This window comes from Diorhabda sublineata, chromosome 4 (genome assembly GCF_026230105.1).
Source record: "Diorhabda sublineata isolate icDioSubl1.1 chromosome 4, icDioSubl1.1, whole genome shotgun sequence".
Lineage (NCBI taxonomy): Eukaryota > Metazoa > Arthropoda > Insecta > Coleoptera > Chrysomelidae > Diorhabda > Diorhabda sublineata.
This window is the reverse complement of record NC_079477.1, coordinates 33,837,259-33,857,400: the sequence shown is the minus strand read 5'-3', so window position 1 is coordinate 33,857,400 and position 20,142 is coordinate 33,837,259. Positions and strand designations below refer to the sequence as shown.

At 33.4% G+C, this 20,142-nt stretch overlaps 1 long non-coding RNA gene across 1 annotated transcript; it reads left to right on the top strand.

Moving 5' to 3' along the window:
* Positions 1-858: 858 nt before the first annotated feature.
* Positions 859-19,846, top strand: LOC130442865 (uncharacterized). Its single transcript, XR_008909801.1, has 3 exons — positions 859-1,020; positions 19,286-19,335; positions 19,397-19,846. It is a non-coding gene; the product is annotated as an uncharacterized LOC130442865 (long non-coding RNA).
* Positions 19,847-20,142: the final 296 nt, after the last annotated feature.

The following is a 20,142-nucleotide window of genomic DNA, read 5'->3' as shown; positions in this document are numbered from 1 at the left end:
GATTGCTTATTACCTTCTTTATTTCAATTGCTGTCGGTACTTCTACTATTGGGGTTTTGTGGGTCTTTTCCTCCTCTTCCTGCGAGTCATTTTTTCCGTTTTCTGAGGAAATGGATAAACATGAGTCGAATGGAAAGATCATTGCTGAGATAAGTTTATTTAGTTCAGTTGTTTCTATATCTATTACACTTCATAATTTATATCATTTTTCGAATGCTTTTGAAGTTATATATTCTGTTCTTGAGGAAATATATTCCTCAGTTATTAATAATAAATTTTTTACAGCTCCGGTTTTTTGTGATTATTTCCCTAAGGCCTTCGATTGTGTCGATTAAGAAATTCTGATTAATTGACTAGAGTATTATGGCTTCCGAGTTGTTCATTAAAATCTTAATTTGAATATAGAGAGCAGCAGGGTTCAGTTTTAGGTCAATTTTTTTGGGATTCATTAATAGTGTCACAGATTTACGAATTAATGGTAAATTATTTTTATTTGCGGACGATACCAGTGTAATCTGGAGTGGTTTAGATATGCAAGCTTTATATTATATCATGGGCAAAGATCTCAATACCATAAGTCCTGATCTGACGTCGGCCTCTATCGAAACTTTCTACTAAAGTTATACCCCTATTCGGCTAGATGCTTCAATTATCAGTACATCTCTTTTAGTCCTCGTTAATTGACGTATTACTTGGCATACTAATTACAAAAAATTCTTGTCCTAACGTTTTAACGTGAACTATAACTATAACAAGAATAAAAATCAGGAAAGCACTTACCGCAAAATCTTTTTCAATTCTAGTTTTAAATTTCTCAAAAATTTGTGGATGTGACGCTTATGCATCCGACGTTGGTGTTTCAGGTTGTACGAAAATAACTGATTATTAAGTTAAAGATTGTTTATTTATATAGAACGCATTTATTCAGTCAGTTTTTAACTTTTGTCTATGTGTGCAAGTATCTCAAAAATGTCGTAGTCTTAATGCTGGGTTATGAAAAAAGGGTTTTTAGGATGTTGCGTAAGTACTTCTATTTCTTTGAAACCTTCAAAGATCGGGTATAATATCAAAATAAAACTAATCAAAAACATTAAAACTCAGATTCGCAATCTTAGAACTTCATATGTGAAATTTCAATTGACCAATTACACCATCAGAAAGATCAGAAATTGATCAAAGAAAGTCCGTTGGTTTTATTAATTGCTCACTATTGGAATTTTTTTATTCTCTGATGATTGGTCAATTTGATTCAAAATTTGAAAAAAAAAAAATTATGAGTTCTCTTTATCGTGACGCGTATGCATTGGGCCGGTTAATTCTAGCAGTACAGCGAGCACGAAAAACTAATCAAAGCACATCGAAAAAGCGTTTCTAGTAAATTTGGCACATCCACCACAATTGTAATTATCCAAATCCACCTGCTATGTTGTTGAAATACTTGTGCTGATGTGTAAAATATATCCATTATTGGTGGAAATATTGAACATTTCCCATCTTCTTAATCGTATTGTAGTTTTTCTGAATTTATGACAATATTTAATTTCGATCGTTCCTCATATATCCAATCCATATTTGTCGCCTTAATGAAATTAATTAGAAAAGCACAAAAGAATAAGATGATTGATAGCTGTGGTTGATAAAATTTGGACAATTGAGTGGAATGGACAGATATTTTCGATATAATGAAGAATATTTTAAATGTTCTTGAATACCCATTTTCTAGAACATTAATTTTCTTTAGAGTTATTTTGCATTCGCATAAATAAATTATATACTAGCCATATCTTGATAAAAGTAACAACAGTTTTTTGTGTGAGTTGTGTTGGCATATTCTTTTTCAATTGGTTTCATTAAATCATTGTTTTCTTTTTATGCTTTATTCTGTCAATTGTCTGAAAGGGGATCTTCTTTTGAATTTTTTCTCTTCCTTCCTCAAATTGTGGGGTAAATTAGAGTTCAGCACTGTCGAACCATCCTTAAAATCTTAACACACACATACACGAGCGCGTGATAAAACCCACCCCTTTAAGTTCGTGTCTCAATTTCGTGCGTAGACTACCCTGTGTTCTATGGAAGATTCTGAAGATCCTATCTTTTCGTTAAGAGTTACTATGTTGGCTATACACTCTTGTCTTCTGGGTTGCCTGGACGTCTTGAAGTGTCTGTGTGTGTGTTTTCGCTGCCTTCTTTGACAAGAAAAGGTCTAATCCAAGTGGTCCTTCGTGTTCTTTACAGCTGTTCCAGATGTCTAACTAAGCACTTACTCATGAAATGCGGAGTTACCGTGTCGAGAGGTGTCCTATTGTAGGTTGTCTCGGAAACCCTAGGATCGTTATTTTATCTCATTTTATGTTATTTTGTTATGTGTTTTTTGTATTTTTTCTCTCATATTTCTCAAAACATTTTTACGAACACAACAACTGCATATTCTGCAGCATACTCAATAGCTCAGGCGTTTCTTGTTCTGCTGAAGCTGGCTTTTTTTGGCAGCTATTTCCTGTTTCTATACTTCAGGGGTTATTTTGTTAATTTCTCCCATTATCCTAACATTTGAATCAGCAATATTGTCTGGTCTACTACAATAGACTTTAGATTTTAAATAACCCCATAAGAAGTAATCGAGAAGAGTCAAATCGGGGGATCTAGCCAGCCACTCGATCCTTCCACATCTTCCAAGTCACCTATTGGGAAAAACCTCGTTTAAATAATTTGTAACTGTACGTGCAAAATGCAGTGGAGCTCCGCTCGATTTATCTCATTTGGATTATTAGCATCAGGACTAAGAAGGGATTTAAAAAAATGTAGATAAACCTCAGCATTAACTGTGCCCTCAAAAAAATAAGGGCCAATAATTTTATTGATAATTGTACCAGCCAAAACGTTTACTTTATGAGGATTTTTCCTGCTCCAATATCTACAGTTCTGTTTGTTAACCGTTCCGTTTAAATGAAACATCGCTTCATCAGAAAAAAACTATTTTATTTATGAACTGCAAATCTGCGTTCTTTCTGTCCATCATCAACTCACAGAATTCTTGCCGTCTATCAGGATCATCTTCATTCAACTCCTGAACCAGCTGAACTTAATAAGGGTGATATTCTTCTTTATGCAAAGCTTTCAAAATAGATGATTTACTTACATCATTGTCGGCGGCAAGTTCTCGAGTTGTCTTATGCGAATTTTCCTCAATATCTAGAAGTACATCTAACTTTTTTTCATCAGTAAAGTTTTTTTCAATTTTGCTAACTGTAGATAGCGAAACGTATTGCCAAGGGAAGGTATTTGTTATTAAAAATTTCACAAACCCCCTTTGAGCTTTTGTTTTACTACCACTACCAATCATAAGTGAAGTGTCTATTATTTTACTCTAAGGTAATAGCCTTAATTAAATTTAATACGCTCTCAAATATTATACTGACGTTTTTTAGTAACTTCAAATAGCTCAAATACCTACTAGATCCATATCAATTGTTTATTTGGCTTTTAGACTAATATTTTAGTATCTTCAGTAGTTATTTTTATGCTTAGACCGCGAAATACCTCTTTTACGTACCGAAAAAATAGTTATCACCGAGGCCGCTATCTATCTAAATTTCGAGGACTGTACTGAGAACGAGAAATACTGACTTCGCCTGCAATTGCACGAAAATATTTTTTTCTTATGTTTAGTAAAACAGATATGGAAATACCTGATTATTTCTAATATATCTATAACGGAAGAAATTAATAAAATATCACCTGAGGTCATACAAAATGTTCGAGAATTACAAAATCGCCTCGGTTATTGTCAAGAAGTGAACGGTGGTCATTTTGAACATTTAATTTAATTGAAAAGTACATTAAAAAATATATTCTAAATATCATGCGACATTATTGTCTGAATTCTACGTAAAGTCTTTTGATACAGACATTATTAGAATTTCACATCTTAAAAATTAATGTTTTCATTTATGATCGCACCAAATTCAAAAAAAAATTCTATATTGCTGAACAAAGGACTAAAATCCCTTCCCAACAAGGTGCCACACTATCCCCTTTCTTATTTAAAATTTTCGTGGGATGCTGTTAATACAGTGGGGGTGCTGGAGGGGGATAATATTTTCATACTGTATATTGTCAATTTATAAATACAAATCGACAAGTTGTAAGTAAAATTGAATTTATTCCATACCGCATTGTATATTTTAAATTCATATTTTATCTTCCGATAATGTACACAACAAAATATTCTTGTTCTGAGCGTTTTATCACCATTTATATCAGAAACTAAGAAGTTTACAGAAAAATCACATTCACGTATTTGAAATACTTGTTTCGCTTGTTTTTTTGCTCTAATAGGTGGTATATTTATGTAAGAAACAACCTGAATTATATTATTATCTTGAGATGATAAAGTTTTTGCTTCCAATTTTTACTAATTTTCAGAAATTCAAAATGCGGAATAACAAATATTTGTTACGAAGTTTATTCGGGTGTAACGATATGAATTTTATGTGTCGTCTGCCAGATGTTAAAGTAAAAGATATCTTCACGGTAAGTGGTAGGAATTTCGGAACGAATAGAATGTAAATATCATATTACAAATTGAGAAACTGTATAGGAAAAAAACCTTTAATAATAGTTATTATTGAAAAGGTTTCGAAAAAATTCAACTCTCGATACATATTAGCCACTAAACCACGTTGTGGAACTTTTTTTATATCAGAACATGATAAATTCAAAGATCTTTTCATTTTTTAAACTACTGAATTAATTAGCTGAGTCTAGAAGTGCTAAGAGTGAATTAAGTGAAGTATTTAAAAATGAAATAAATAAAATTGTAGAATTAGAGGTTTTTATGATGGAGCAAGAGTCATATTGTCGAGCACGATTCTCTGCAGTAACCATATTGACCATTATAACAACTAAGATGTGCGTTGTTATATTTTTCCTACGACCACTTATGAAAATGATAGATTGCACACTCATTTCCATAATAAGGTGAGGAAATGTATCAAAAGCAGTTCTCTTCTTTATCTAGTGATTTAGCAAACTGTTTCATGAAGCTCAGGATAACTTTGTGTCGAACTACTAATGAATTCCAGATTTTATTTTTCTTTCCAGCCTTCATATTTTCTCCTAAGGGCCAGTTTCTCCTTACCCAATGCTCTTGTTTAGTTCTACTACCTCAAATACATAAAAAACTTAGAATAACCACTTTGTTGACCCAGAAGAATGTTCAACATTTTCACATCGACATAAATTTGCCATTTTTGTATTTTATTTTGTTCAAGAAATTTGACAATATTCTTGCTTTAACTCGTGTGATGTAATAGAATACATTTTAGGCCACGTTTTGAGCTAGCAATAAATAAAACCTAGTCACTTCGTTTTTATTGTTCCAAATCTCTTATTATCACTTGATTTCTGATATATTAACAAAAGGTAATACAATTTTCGTCCGGAAAATTCTCTTTCACAATGTAAACTCATTTTATTATTTGAGAAAAACAATTTTCCAGCACTTGGATACTACCACTTAGCACGATTTTTAGTCTTTAAACCGTTCATGCTACAAAATACCAGACGGTTTTCCCGAACGGAAAAATTGGCTGAAAACCTTTTGTAACGTGGGGTTTATACTTTAAATAAGAGCGGTGTGATAACGCAAGATGATTTGCAGGTCGGAAAACTTCTACAAAAAATTGAATAAAATCGGCGTATATTTCAAATGAAAATTTTTCGTATTCGGCTTATAGGAAAATTATTTTTGATGTATCCATTCATAATATGTGTTTAAGTTACCCGATATTAAAAAAAAATCATCAAGATACGATGAAAACTCGCTGAAATATAATTAATTTTTATCGCGCGCGTGATTTTATAGCGCTTACTCATTTTTTACCTACTTGAGCCGCCGCCCACAACAGAAAAAAACGGGCTTCTAATTTTTTTTTTAAATTCATTCACTGCGCCGATTATCAATTGATTTTGAACAAATTTTTTTCAAAACTTCTGGGAATAGTTATACTTTTTGATAAAGTTGTTCAGTATTGAATAACGGCTCGAGGTTCCGAAAGGAACTTTGAGGAACGATGAGGCAAGATGGTAATCTCGGCGCTCGCCTCTATTATTGCAAAAATGCGTTAAAGAATTTACTTATCTAATGCTCGCATTTCCAGTCTGCAAAACTGGTGCTGTCACATCGCCAATTTTTATGTTTGGGAAAACCAGCTGGCATTTTCATATCCGACCTGAGCTGACCTTAAGAAGTGGCGTTTGGTGATGTACTAAGTTGGGGCCGCCAGTTTACAAGCTGAAATTGCCCACATTTTGTCGACCCTGTTTTTTGTAGCCATCTCTGGTTTATCATGCCTACCTTATCAAAGAAAAAATTTGGACATTCACTTACCTTTATCCACATCTGATCTGGTAAAAAATTCCAACATCCTTAGCGCCAAAAAATTATTCAATCAGAGTTAAAAATGGTAAATACATTTAATAAGTTCCGAATATTGATTAAGATATTTCTGCTCGAAAAACCTTATTATTCAGTAGCATAATTCTACAATTTTCCATAGTTTAAATAGAATGCCATAATTCAACTTTTGTGAAGTGAGATATCATATACAGGGTGTTTCGGAATAGCAATCCAATCTCTCGGGAAATGATTCTATATTAAGGAAAAAAGTTGGTATAACAAAACTTCCAAAAAGGCTTCGTAAGCGAGTTATAGTCAGCGATAGATTTCTCCAGGATTGCTGATTCACTAATAATAAGAAGCCATATTGAATGTCCCGGGTCTGAAATTGTCATGCAAATTTGTTTGGTCTATACGGCTAGAAATTAGTACTTTCCTGTTTATTTTTAGGTCAGAAAATCTCATTTTGTCAGACCGAACCAGAAAATTATTGTGATAGTCCGGTAAAAGCTGTCACCGGACGAATTTTTATTTACTTTCCGGCTTATCTATAATGAAAAAAATAATAAAATAGTTAGTCTAAGATAGTGGTAAATTGGTTTCTATAGTAACCGAGTTTTGTATTATTTAAAACTATAAAATAACTTTACATATTTTGCCGTTTAGTTGAAAACATGACATTTATTATAAAATGGATATTCAAAATGATGCATTTGATTGTCAATTAAAGGAAGATGAAATTATACCAGATGAAATTGTTAAGGCGGCCACCAAAGCAACGTTTGATTTGTTTGAAGCCCTTGAACATGTGTTTTTGTTATAAAAATGTAAACTGAATAATATGAAGTTTATGGTATAACAATGCCCGTTTTGGGTGGTGCTTTACTTGATTCGCAGGCTGCGGCTCGCCCTGCAATTTGCCCACTCTTCCAGTAAAAGACCACTTTCGAGACTTGTTACGTAAATTACTATTACATTAACTGACGTAACAAACTCCAACGTAACTCCAAAATTAACTTTTTTTACGTTTGGATTAAAATAACTTCGTTAAATGCCTAATAATTGCATTAAACTTTCAAATAAAACTTACCAGAAAATTCAATTCTGAAGAGAATGATGTGTATAACCTCAATAAAAAGTAAATGTAAGTTCAGTAAAATATCTTTATTTTACTGAATGAAAATCAAAACAAAAATGAGCAAATTGTTTACGCAACCTTACATTTAACGATGTTCTTCCAAGTGGCCACCATCTTGTTGAATGCAGCATTTAGCAAGACGAATCCATGCTTTTCTGACTCTTCTTAATGTATCGAGATTATTTCTGAGAGTTGCTCCAGATTGTTATTTTATATTTTTTCTATTTTTATATTATCAAATATGAAATTGTGTTCCTTTGTCGATATAATTGTAAAATTTTCTAATGACAATAGAGATTATCTCTCTCTAGTGCACCTTACGTAGATATTTGTGCCAGAGCCGAAGGAGCTGAAGATCCACATGAGGCACTTTGCCGACCATTGGCTTGAACGATAAAATTTAATAATAAAGTAACTCGAGCTGTTCACAAAATTTGGGAGGTGATCTGGTAAAAATAAGTCATAAGTGAACATTATCAACCCCAAGATTCGCTATAACAAACAAAAAGTTAAATTTTGTAAACTAATATTATTTATTTCCAAAGACCTTGGTGTGAGAATAATACCCACTTCATGATTTACTAATAATCTCCTTCAAAGTGCATTTTTTCAGTGTTGTTTAGAAATGAATCTTAATTGTTGATAACGTTGACACAAATATTCCTTCTCTTTGGCGAGGTGATAACACATTTCCAGACTTTTGTTCAACTATGTGTAAATATTTAATTCAGTACAGTTCCCATAAAGTCACTTGATTGGTTGCCAATTTCTTAGACGCCAAGTCAACGTGAGTTGCCGAAGACAGGACCTAATGTATTGTGAAACATGATTTTAGCTTCTAAGAATCTGTCACTTCGTTTTAAAATATGACAAAGCGATGTCACATTATAATGATGTAATAATAATTTTGAAATACGACAAGAATGTTCTCGACATAAGAACATGTGTATTACATATAAATAAAAGTATTCAAAACATTGTTATTTAATTTTATTAGGAAATACGATTGTGGAGTTATCCACATGGAAATTTAATATTGTTGTAGGTCAGGATCATTCATCGACACACGTAGAAATAAAAGGAAATGATTCATATAATGTGTGCACGGAGAGCAATGTCCTGATTGGCCTTGTATGTTGATAAAACTGTATACAGGGTTTGTGATTTTTGTAAATCATAGGTTCTTTATACAATGTTTCTTCGAATATGTGAAATGATACTTATAAGAGATGAAAAATGAAAGATTCCAATTTTTATCTCTTGATATGCTCCTGATATAACTTAAGTTTTAAAAAACTAATACTCGGAATTTGAAAGAAAAGTTATTGTGTTGAAGTTATTTGAAATGAGCTTGTAGGCCTATATTCCAGATTTCGAAATCAGTTGTCAACTATAATTTTCAATTTTTGTTGTACTGAAAAATTCACAAATTGATTGTTATTAATAACACGAATTAGTGTAATTTCACCAAAAGTAAATTGAAAATCGCAGGTTTAATATTAAGCTCTAATTCCCATTTTTCAATACGTTTTCAGAAGTGTCCAAAAAACTGCCTATACTTGTTTTCTAGTAATTTATCGAACTGCGAAAGTAACTCAATTTTTTAACATTTCTTAATAATAATTAATGTGCTTTTTATAAACTATTTGTTTCTCTACGAGGTCTGGCTATTGAATAACGAGACTGGTTATACTGCCCTTCCCTAGCCACACATCTTTCCATACATTTTTTCCATTGATCGAAGCAGTGCTGCATTCTCCTTTGGTGAGGGCCTTTAGGAGCTCTGCCGTTTTTTGCTTTACCACTTCCATCCACTTAAATCGGGTCCCTTTCAAAGCAGACCCGTTGACGCAAGATCTTTTGGTCAGGAGGAAGATTTTTTGGCACTGTTTCTGGAGTTAAAACAGTCACAGGGCGACTTGGGCGCTGATCCTCTTCAGTGCTCTCTCGGCCCTCACTAAAGCGCTTAAACCACTCAAACACACGTGCACGGAATAGAGAATTGTTCCCATAGGTCACTTGCAACAATTTATAGCACTAAGTCGGAGCTTTCTTCAATTTAACGAGAAATTTTAGATTGATACGTTGCTCCTGTTTTTCGTCACACATGATTTTTGGCAAGAGAAAAAAACACGTTCGTTCGTTTCAAACCGCTACTGCGTAAATACTATAATAGTGACGGAAACGAGTTTTGAGACGTGCATAGACAAGATATCTAGGTACCCAACGCACTACTCGTTTTTTACCCCACCCGTCAAGGGGGCCCTCTAGGCATGCAGCTTCGTTATTTAATAGTCAGATCTCGTATTCTGCATACAGAAGAATCCATTGTTGTAACATTCGAATATGCCATTCGTTCTTCCAAACTATATTTTACTATACTGATAATTTAGCAAATCAGTAAAAAGAAATGAATCTGTCGAATATGTAAAAGAAGTACGTCAATAAATTTTTGCAGAATTTTTATACTTATTTAATATTATATCTTTTAATAAAAGAAGAATGATTCCTTGGTTTTATGAAACGGCACATTGAAAATATACTTCTTTTAACTACAGTCTTCTTGCTCTCATTAGGTACTGGGAGTTGCCTTGGCTCCAATTACAACAATTTTGAGAAGGCGGGACACCATTAAAAGTACTATTAACAGATTGATTTATGTCCTCTAGAATTAGCTCCCCTAATCAGAAACAGAACCGCAATTGCCTTGCTTCGTCATCTTCTAAAGTATGACCAAATTTGACCGGTCTTTGTAAACGTGTTTGTAATTACGCCTTGATTTCTGAGTGACTTGTGGGCTCTTCATCTTTTGAATTCAAATGAACTAAAGTATATGCATCAATTTTTTCAAAAAACTTTTCTTCTTATACTGAATGATGCTTCCTGTTGTCGCACGCCACGCCACGCAGTTAATTGCTCCAATATTGAAATTAGAACACCATCTCGAGCCACCACTTCGCTACAGGATGAATTTCATGAGGGTCGTTCAAAATCGGCTGTTGTGTCAGGAAACATGGATGCTGTGCGTAAATTGATATTGCAAAATCGTCATGTGACATACCATGAGATTGAGGCTTACTTAGGCATTAGTTCCACTCGCATACATTCTCACTCGCTGTAAAAAAGGTTCAATCGCGGCTCTTCAAAAAATGTCTATAACATCGTGACTGGCGACAAATTATGGATCTATATATATGAATTCAAACCTCGACAACAATCGACTGTATGGGTCTTTCAAGACGAGCCAAGTTCTTTGAAGAAAAAAAAAAGAAAAATCAGAGAATCCAATCGCTGAAGACGAACCATTCTCCACAATGACAATGAGAGCTCTCACACATCAATTCAAACTGACCTATGATCTATCAATTCGATGTTTTGACTGTTCAAAAACGTTTTTGTTTGAACTGATGTGTGCGAGCTCGAATTGTCGTGGTGAAGAATGATTCGTCTTCTGTGATTGGTTTCACTAACTCTTTGACAAACAAATGCTTGTGTACCATTAAGATTTGCCCAATCTACGTTGCTCTAGTGGAATAATGGCTACACGTGTAGTTATTCGAAAAAAAAACGGGCAACCATTTGCTTCGAAGTGCTTCTTGTGCATCGCTTAAAAGTCCATTTGGCAGTGTTCGGGGTGAGGTTTAGATCTCCAAGTCAAGGCTGTTAAGTGATATCATTTTATATGTGTTTATAATCATCAATTACATACAATTTTCTTGAATTTTAAGTCTATTTATTTTGTGTTATTTTGATGAGAACTTGATGTCACGTAACTATCCGTAAAGGTTTTGAATCTGTTAGTATTTGGTATCAAAAGGAAGAAAACTAGAAAAGTGATTTTCCAAAAAACAATCACATGTTATAAATGTGAGAAAAAAGTTACATCCACTGCTTGGACCGAAGAATGATTTCCATTTTTTAACTAGTTTATTTGTCTTAGAACGTTTCTTTAACAAGGATAAATAACGGTTATAAGACAATTGGTAACCCGCCTCTGGGTGGGTGTATTAGCACATACCATGGCATCTATTATTTTCCATAACATCAATCGCTAGGAAATATATTTTTTCGAATAATATAATAACAAGGTGTGACATATTTACATGAACTTTTGGATGTATTTTCTATTCAGAATTATCGGTGTCGATTTAATCGATGATCCTGGAAAACACCATAGATAATGCTGTTAATGTGGGAACTTTAGTACAGGACAATTTTCACTTTTATGATTATTTGAGTGTTTACTTATTCACTCAATGTCTTGGCTAACTTTATAAAAATGTTCCATACAATTTTTTCTTCTCCTTATACTGTGAATAACGCATTTTGACACTATTTGGAATCAACTTACTACTTTTGGGATGATATGTAAAAGATGTAAACGTTAAGTCTCAACTACATAATATAATTTTTTTATTTCATCAACAATATCAAGTTAACAATGATTTATCAAAATTGAGTAATATTACTTGATGTCATCATTAATACTTTCAATTATAATAATTATGAACATTTTATTCACTAATCCTCGAAGTTTAGGATACTTGGAAATATCTAAGTTCATTTCCATGGTAAGAAGCATAGAATATTCACGTTCATGTTCGTTAAAGCACGGTCCTGGAAATTGCAGTAGCAGTTTTTGAATGGCACCATTTCTTTAAGTATTGATACGTTGCTTCACACCTCTTCCTCCATATTTTTGGCAGCAGCGGCGAACAAGCAAAGTGAGCTGATTCCTCTATATCTATTTTGCTGTTACATAAATCAATATCCCAAATTACTCTCACTCACTTTATTTTTTTTTCCCGCAGTTCTACAGCTGCCAGGTGGGAGTTTCAACTACTAACATCGGACTACAAAACACTGGACTACAAATTGAACCAACAACGCAATCTCAAGTCTATCATCTGCAAATAAAAAAAATGAATTGTGAAAGGAAACAGGATTACAGTTGGAAAATACGGAAGAAGGAATCAGTAGAAATAACAGATTTTAATGAAAGGGGCTGTAACATATAAAAAAAACGAATTTATAATTTTTTAAAATATAGTCAGACAGGAATCGTTCTGTTTCCCAAATAAATAGATAATACAAAATTTGCTTGGAATAAAAAGGAAATTAATAACGATAAGTGGGATTTTTGTGAGAGCAAAGATAAAAAAAGCAAGGAAAAACTTACCAGAGAATATGATGAATGAAATCACTGCAAATTTACTTTTATTTGGAGTGTAGATAGGTAGAGGAAGAATTCGAGTGACTCTATGCTACAATAGGGAAACAAAGGAATATTCAAAATGTTGAAAAAAACGTAACAAGCAGAATGGCCTGTTAAATTTTCATACCAAACACCCAGATTGACGTTGTTGATAAAATTACAATAATTTTGATGCTATAGAAATCGGTCAAAGCTGTCCGCTGTATGCGAAAGGTTTTGAATTACATTAATATAGAGAACAAATTCTGAAGGAGAAGAAAAAATCTTATATACTTCACGAGATGTAAGAATATTTGCTAGTCTCCAGCTTTATTACCAGCCCTGTCACTTCTTTGAAGATTTATCCAATTTGTAAATACCAAAATTATATCAACTATGAACTTTCCGACATTAGAATTTAGCATATTATATTGAGCAAAAAATGCCCTTAGTTGTGGCTAGCATGAGTAAATTTAAGACCAATACCGTTCAGAACAGGTTGGGCACAGGCGTAGTTCGCAAATGCGGCGATCCGGCGCAATAATACGATAACCAAGACTCTAAAAAAGTCCATTGTCTAAACAAGCCATAATAACTACATTTTTAGTATTTGTCACTTTATTTTTCCATCCGTCAATCAACAATACACCTTGGACGAGATCATTTTTTACCTGCTTTTTGTACTCATTAAAACAGTTGTTTAAAAGAGGCCCAGCTACAGTTTTACTACAAGGCACATTGTGAAACAGATTCAAAGCTTCCACGAAATCTTTAAAAGAATCTGACTCAGATATAACAAAAGGTATGTTGCAACAAAATATCCTAAGAGTAAATAAATTTCTTTTTTCTTGTAGAAATTGATAGGAACATTTGCAAATCTGAAAGGAAATCGGAGCGTTAATACATGTTCAAATTTTTATTATGGGTAAATTTCAGATGAATATTTTATTATTTATTTACCTTGTTATTTCACCCATGCCTCAAATTTATTTACAATTAACATAAAATCATATTCAAAAATCGTATTTTCAATACAATATTTTTTTGGTTCTCGTTTTACATCATAATGACTCTTTTCGTTTTATTAATATATACTCGTATTTGAAAGGTTATGTGATTCTCTACTACACCCTGGAATATGGTGTAGAAAAGTAACTTTTTTACGTTTTCTACATTTTACACGTACAATAAGTAATAAATATAAAATCCTTTGGTTTTCCCACCAGTAAAGTTTTGCGAGGCCCAGTTTTGGTCTTGGCTCTGCATTCAGACTTCGAAAAAAATTTAAAAATCAATATTCGGATTCGAAGTAAGTATTGAAATAAAAATGACGAATTAATGGTTTTGGTATAAATAATATGTATTTATACTGTAAGTAGTGGAGCTTCTGGAGCGTCAGAACCATATAAATCGTTAAAGTGGATGAAAAAACCCGTTCAATTCAAGAGCACAGCAGTTTGTTATGAATTAGATTAAATATTTTAGACGGAAAAAGCAACAGCTTATTATACTGGGGTATTATACTGTTTTTCTCTTCCAATTTATTTAAGCGATTTTCATACGGTGGAGTAGATTTATACAACAGTGTTTCGTACTTACTTACTTAATTGATTTATACACTTACACTAAGTACACTAAACTATTCACTATTCACTAAACTATACACTAATGTCTACAACTAAACTGTTATCTAATTCTTAGCATTTTAATTTATTTAAACACACCGTTTACTTGTTATCTCGATGTGTTCGGGATGACATTAGATTATTTAATCGCATAAAGGTTTTCTAGAAATTTATTCTATGAAAATGGCAATAATATACTTAACCTGTAAATAATATAAATAATTCTTCGTTCTCGGAAATTTGTACCCGGCTTTCGGTCCATGTCTTAGAAAACCTCGTAACATTACTAAAGTTAACGTAACATTAGTGTCCGAATCCGAATTGGAAATTTAGAATTGGACTGCGCTGGGTACAGAAGTCGTTGATCCTTATCGGGTTTGGCCATCCGAACCGTGTTGACAGATTTCCATGCTAAGTGTTAATAGCTGAAGAAAAGTCACCTCACGCAGGTTTTTTAATGCTAGCCTACAGATTCTCACAAGCCGGTTGAACGACCTCGATAGAGAAAGGTGGATAAGAAGTGGAGGTTCCGGGTTATAACTTTGGTAATAGATCCATTTCGATGGCAAACTCCCTTAAAAAGCTGGGATTCAAAATTTTTAAGACGCCCACTTTGTCTTCTGGTTTGAAGAACTTCGAGGTGCAGCTCTACTCACTTTTTTGGCCTGCAACCATGTGAATTCTTGTCAAAACGCACGTGCTTGTCGTAGCCGTGGTGATCCTCCACATTTCAGCATTGATTTCAAGCCCAAATTCGACATTCAGGCGGTTATATTTTAACTATTGGAGCACTTGCTCCAACATTTAGCCTGTCTACATATTTTGTGAGATCGAGACGTAAGGTCTTGTGTATCTATAATGAGGTGTTCACTAGTCCAAAGAAGAGTGGATTGAGGTAAATTGGAAATGACGTGGTTTGTGCATGATTTATAAGCAGCTTTTTTGAACGCACTATTTAAATATTCTAGATTGTGACAACCACCAGTGAAAAATCTTAATGCAGATGCCCTCTCTTTCCTGCAATACTACTTATTGTAGCATTTTCCCAAATTTTATCCCTGTTCAAATATAATTGTATTATATATTTCATTGTGAAATCTAGTTTAAATAAAAAATGTGTTTCATAGCATAAATTTATCTGTAGATTTTTGGATTCAGTTCGTTGATTTAAGCTATAAATTGAAGAACGGTCCTCTTAAATATACTGATAATAATTTGGTTGTTCAATTCCTTCCACCAAAAATTTAATTGTGACATTAGTTCACTTCACAAACGAAAATTAGGATTTAGCAACGGTATTCAATCGTAGATCGAAGAAGTCGTTTATATATATATTTTTCTAAAACTCCAGTTATAAACAACTTTTACTCCAATTAGATTTTAGATTGCATTTCCTGCACTAACAGTACATTGTACCTTCAAAGGTTAATGTGGGTAAATTAGATGGAGTGAAATCGCACGAATGAGAAGGAAAAAAGAAATAAAGAAGTATCGTTGCAGTAAACAATGTAGTAAGATCGCCCACTCTTGATTTAAGTTTCAATCCGAGTTAACTTGAACCACGATTCCAGTGCCGTGGAACATATTATACAGATATTGATCGAAATAAATGAACATAAAATATATAAAAATTAACATAACGTTTTTTATACTATATATAATAAACAAGGTTAAAAGATGTAGAAGAGATGCTAAAAAAAAAGAAATGGAACATTGAAAAATTGAACCACACAAATGCAAGAAAAAAATACAGAGATACTTTAACAAAAAAATTAAGAGAACAGACAAAGTCAAATGATATACAAACGGAGTGGGTACAAATCAAAGACTGTATAAAAGAAGCAGCAGCAGAACATGTCGGAATAAAAGAAAAAACAACAAATAAAGGCTGGTATAATGAAAATTGTCATGAAATACTAAATAAAAAAGAAACGGGGCAAGACTAAAATGGATCCAAACTGGCAAGCAACAGGACTTACAAAAATATAATGAGTTAAGAAAAGAATCAAAAAGCGTTAATACAAGAGCAAAAAGAAATTGGATAGACAGCAAAATAAAGGAAATAGAAAGGGAAAATATAAATATAAACTCGAAGAAGTTCTATAAGAGCATAAATGAACAAAATAAGTTAAATAAAGGGAAGATAAAAGGCATAAAGGATAGCAACGGAAAAGTTACGGAAGATGAACATCAGTACAAAATGACATGGACGCAATATTTTAAGGAAATACTTACAGATAACGAAGTACTCCAAGATAAAGAATATTAACAAATAGAAGATCTAGAAAATGCAACCGAAAATACGGATGAGCCAACAAGAGAGGAAATCTATGAAATAATCAATAAAAGCCGCAATGGAAAAGCACCTGGATTAGATGGCATTAATATGGAGCTAATAAAATATGGAGGCTTTGACCTCCAATATCGGCTATATGAATTGATCAAAAAGATATGGATCGAAGAAAAAATGCCTGAGGTTTGGGAAACTGGTGAAATTATTACTATACACAAAAAAGGGGATCAACAGATATGTAAGAATTACAGAGGACTCACGCTGCTAAACACCGCATACAAAATACTGTCAACACTCATACAAAAAAGAATTTCAAAACAAACCAAAACCTTAATTGGACAGTACCAAACCGGGTTTACATCTGGAAAATCTACAATAGATGCTATCTATACGGTCAAGCAGATAATGGAGAAAGCGCATGAGTATAAAATGGAAGTGGAAATACTCTTCATAGATTTTGAACAAGCGTTTGATTCGATAAAAAGAAGTAAGCTCATGTCGGCACTAAAAGAACTGGGAATACACCCCAAACTAAGAAAACTAATACAGTGTACAATGAAGAAAACAACAGTCACAGTAAGGACACAAGTGGGGAACACAGAAGAATTTGAAATAAATCAGGGTGTAAGACAGGGGGATGCTTTATCAACGACGCTGTTCAATTTGGCACTGGAATATGTGATGCGTAAAACAGACAAGAGAACAATAAAAACTAGAAGTGGACAAACAGTAGCATATGCAGACGACATAGCACTTATCACAAGAAGTCGAAACACAATGGAAGAAATGCTAAAGGAAATAGTACTAGAAGGAAGTAAAATGGGTCTTAAAATAAATGAAAAGAAAACAAAAATAATGAGGCTAGATAAACGTATTATAGGAGGTAAACAGAAAATAAAAATTGGAAATTTTGATTTTGAGGAAGTAGATACATTCAAGTACTTAGGAATAACCTTAAGTAGTGACGGAAAAAAAGAGGCAGAAGTCAAAGAAAAAATAACAGCAGCTAACAGGGCATATTACGCTAACAAAAAACTACTGCAAAACAAAATACTAGGAAAAAGTACAAAAATGAGAATATATAAAACAGTTATTAGACCGGTCATGATGTATGCTGCAGAAACTATTACTATGACAAAAAAGCAAGAAGAAGACTTAAGAATTGTTGAGAGAAAAATATTAAGAACAATATTAGGACCAGTAAAACTAACAGAAAATGAGTACCGAAGAAGAATGAACTATGAAATAGCACAAGAAATTAAAGAGGACATAGTAAGAAAAATTAAAGAACAAAGAGCAAGATGGCTGGGACATGTATGGAGAGCAGGAGAGGAAACAGTATCGTACTCAATATTAGATTGGAACCCTGGAAGTGCTAGAAGAAGAGGAAGACCAAAGTCTACATGGTGGCAAGAGGTAAAAGACGACCTTAAGAGAATTGGGATGTGGAACTGGCAAGAAAAAACGAAAGATAGACGAGCCTGGCAGGATATGTGCCACAAGATATAAACAGAAGAGAATGGGGCCTGATCTACCCCGAAACAAAGAAAAAAAAAGATCTAGAAAGCTCGTAAGAGCGGCGTTACCCCATCTGGGGTGTTTATCCACCATATATATATATATAATAAACAAAGCAAATTTGGAAGCGTATCAGTATCTAAACTGAATGTATTGTATGTATAATAAAAACAAAATATGTACTCGTTGTGGCTATAAACACTTAGTGTATTTTTATTGATCCCGCAGACCAACAGACATTTTGGTGTTTGTAATTCTCCCTGTTCCTGGTTAATTTTTGAGTCCAGACTGTGAAATTTCTCTTACATTTGGTGCTGATTAATCAGTTACAATTAATCTGCTTTTCGGGCATCATGACGCGCAGACCGAGATTTCAACTTTTGACCCGTATACTGTATACGATTTTTCTTCTTAGCCGTACTTTTTCAGAGAAGTACATGCATGCATTACACTACATGGGCCTAAAGTTGGGGACGAAAGTACGTACTTTCGACCGAGGTATGAAGCGTATATTGAAATATAAGCAACATAAGGCTTTTTATTTTAGCAATAGTTCCAAATTCGGACAAGAGCGGGTAGCACGAGTGGTCCAAGGAATCTAATGCTAGAATGGCCATCTGTTACGAGTGTTTCACATTATTTTTTGTAATCCCATTATTTATTTATATAAAAATTGTTAAAAACATACTTTAGGGAAAATACACCGTAACGTAGATGGTCAGAAAAATGCCATCCTATAAGCGGAATGTCGAGTTTTGAACTGCAATTTACACCACTATGATTTGATGCCACGGGACGTGGTTTCTACCGCCATTGAGTAAAATCATTGAACTTGAAATATATAAAAATTAACATAACGTTTTTTATTTTATATATAATCTCAGTCTCAGTAATTAAACTGACTGTATTGTATACATAGCAAAACCAATATAGGTACTCGTTGTGGCTAACGGCTGTACACACTTTATTTCAAATTCAAATTCAAGTAGTTTTATTGATCCCCAAGAGCAACATTTTTATCGACAACAGTTAGGGCCGATATGGTGAATTTTGAATGGAAGTGCAAAATGTTGTGGTCGATTATTTCCCACTCTTTATACATATTTCTCATTTACAGGGATATTGGCGTCGACTTTGACGAATCAGCAACAATTCCTAAAGATTTGGGTATAGATCCTGAATTTCGTATCTCGAAGGTTAGAAAAAATGCTAGTTTATTTGATTACAGGGACAGTGACGAACCAGCTGCAGCAGATCAAGACTACTTTCTATTTGGCAATTTTTGAAAATAGGATTTCCTCGGTAAAATAAGGATTTACCTTATTATTTTAGTATATTCAATATTTTGCTTTTTGTATTTACTGCATGGGTTTAGATATTGACTTACAGATACAGGAGAAAGGAAGTGCCCAACAAATATCGACAATGTACTCTATGAAATATGCCGTTGCACACGAGGGGCTGACAACTTAGGATCAGTCCTGACAACAAGATAACTTTTATCAGATGGTTAAATTGTGAGATACTTATCTCATGGTTTCAACTAGAAGATAAGTCAGTTAACTGGCTGATAGCTCAAACATAACATACAGAAATTGGAGGACTGGCATTTGGATCTAAATAATATGCTTTGTAAATTATATTTGGTTTCCGATTGTAATTATATCAGAATAAAGACCTCAAAGACAAAACATCGCCGTCGTCTCATTATTCATTTTAGACACTTGGTAGGATTAAAATCTGTTGATAAAAGTTAAGAAGACTCTGTTATTAGTAATTTGATTATTTTTAAATATCGAATAGTGATTAGTCGTACGTACCGACTCTGGTCGATCCCGAAACTAATGTTTGCTGTGCAACAGAGTAAGTGCAATGCCTATTAGAAAGCGCAAAGGTCAAGGATTGAGATTTGCATTCGACTTAAATTAGTGCTGGTTTGTACAGAGCTACGATATAATCGGATGGATTTAGTAA